This window comes from Chinchilla lanigera, unplaced genomic scaffold (genome assembly GCF_000276665.1).
Source record: "Chinchilla lanigera isolate Chin_1 unplaced genomic scaffold, ChiLan1.0 scaffold00046, whole genome shotgun sequence".
In the NCBI taxonomy this organism is placed as follows: Eukaryota; Metazoa; Chordata; class Mammalia; order Rodentia; family Chinchillidae; genus Chinchilla; species Chinchilla lanigera.
In genome coordinates, this window is record NW_004955447.1 from 5,169,503 (window position 1) to 5,171,693 (window position 2,191).

At 38.0% G+C, this 2,191-nt stretch overlaps 1 pseudogene; it reads left to right on the top strand.

Moving 5' to 3' along the window:
- The first annotated feature begins 1,232 nt into the window (after nt 1–1,232).
- On the top strand, nt 1,233–1,772 carry LOC102003295 (annotated as a pseudogene).
- Nucleotides 1,773–2,191: the final 419 nt, after the last annotated feature.

Consider the following 2,191-nt stretch of genomic DNA (forward strand, 5'->3'; position numbering starts at 1 on the left):
TTCTACAAGACATATTTCCCATCTTTAATGCATTCATTCCTTTCACTAGTCACGCCAAAACAATCAATTTCAGAACAGAAACATACTATGGTACTAGAAAATACATCTAGATATTTCACAGTGCTACTGGGGAAGCTGATAGCTCTTTTTTATCCAAATCTCTACAAAGTAAGAGCAACCAGTGAATTCTGAAAATATTGTGACAGCTACGATGGAGCGCAGGAGAGCAATTTATCTATGCTAGTCAAGATACAGAAGGCAGCTAGTACAGAGGAAAGTTGAGAAAGCTATAAGACCAACCAATAAACAAGCATTCTCTCCAGTATCGAGTTTCCCTATACAATTGCAGTAATACCTCGGTTCACCAATGCTTCTATTCACAAACAGAAGCATTCTGGAAAATTTTGCTTCTGTTGGTGAACTCCGTAGCCATCTTCCCCACAATTCTGGAATGAATTAAGTTCATGAACCAAGGTACAACTATATGTTAGCAAATACAATACCTAGATACTGTAATTGTAAAAATCAAGGCAGTAGTAAAAAATGTTTAATCATTTATACTCTAGCTTAAACACTAAATCTAACCATGAAGATTGATTGATAAAGTTGAATACAGTCTCACTTGTATTAGGTCAATATGATTCTGCTAAGGTATTAATTTGGTTTTTTTCTGTAGCATAATTTTAAATTAACATATGTAATATTTAACTGCTTGACAGGGTGTTTAAGAAAAAAAACAAATAGTTTTGAGGTGTGTATTAAATTCTTAAGACAGCTGATTCAATTGGATCAAGTTCTTAATTTTTTAGTATTTCTCTTTATTTTCACTTTGCAGCTGTCAGGAACACTTAACCGTTCTTAGAAAATTATTGAACTCTTCATTAAAATTATTGAACTAATATCATGAGTGGCTTGTAAGTTCAAAATTAGGCTGCAAGTGTCCTTCACTGTACAAGCCAGGCCACCTGCCGCGGTGTTACGGTTACATTTGTCCCTCAGAATGTGTTTGGCATCCTCTGTTCTTGCACTCGGTTGGATTACAAACTCACAAATCACGTTCACCTTGATCTTTTATATTAAGTACCTCAGGGACAACACCTGACATAAATCTAAACTTGTGACGTTTCCAGGTAAAAAAAAAAGGCAGAATAAAATGAGACTTCGGGTTCAATTACAATAAAACATCAGAAGTACCAAAAACACACATATTGAAGCTTTATCATTGCAGAAAGATGGAAAGCGCTGCCTCTTCTGAACAGAATCAAAATCATTGCTCAGCCATCAACAACAGTGTCCCATTGATGCAAGGGAGCCTTCCCACCCTGACCTTATCCGGAAAGATCCGAGTGACACTGACTTTCTTCCTTTTTCTACTCTCCACCACCTTTAATGCTTCTTTCTTGTTGAAACTTCAGAAATGGACTCAGAAGAAGGAGAAAGGGAAAAAGCTCTCAAGAATGAAGGTGCTTTTGAAACACCTGACCTTAGCCAACCTGCTGGAGACTCTGATTGTCATGCCACTGGATGGGATGTGGAACATTACAGTCCAATGGTATGCAGGAGAGTTACTCTGCAAAGTCCTCAGCTATCTGAAGCTTTTCTCCATGTATGCCCCAGCCTTCATGATGGTGGTAATCAGCCTGGACCGCTCCCTGGCCATCACCAGGCCCCTACCTGTGCAGAGCAGCCGGAAGCTTGAACAGTCCATGCTTGGCCTGGCCTGGGTCCTCAGCAGTGTCTTTGCTGGGCCACAGGTAAACCATTATTCATGAACTTGTGTGATTATGTTGATCGGAGATTCCCTGCCTAAAAGTCAGTAAAGGTCTTTCTGTATTACCTTTTCTGTATTACCTGTAACAGCCGAGGCTCTGATGTCAGAGTGGAATTTAATCCTGACTCTGCTTTGTTTCCTTGAGCAAATTTCTTAACCACTTTGTTCATTTATTTATAAAATGGGGATAATGCCTACTTCACATGTTTTTGTGATTAAATGAATACCTTATTGAGACATCTAGCATGATCTCTAGTACATAGCAAATGCTCTCTAAAAGGTAGCTATAACACAAAATTGACCTCATCCTTATCTTGTTCTTGTTTTTTTCTCTGGTTGACAGATGTAAATGTTAATTTGAAGAGTGTGCAGGAATTATGAAATTTACACAGGTAGAAAATTTTTATAACTTTTCATACT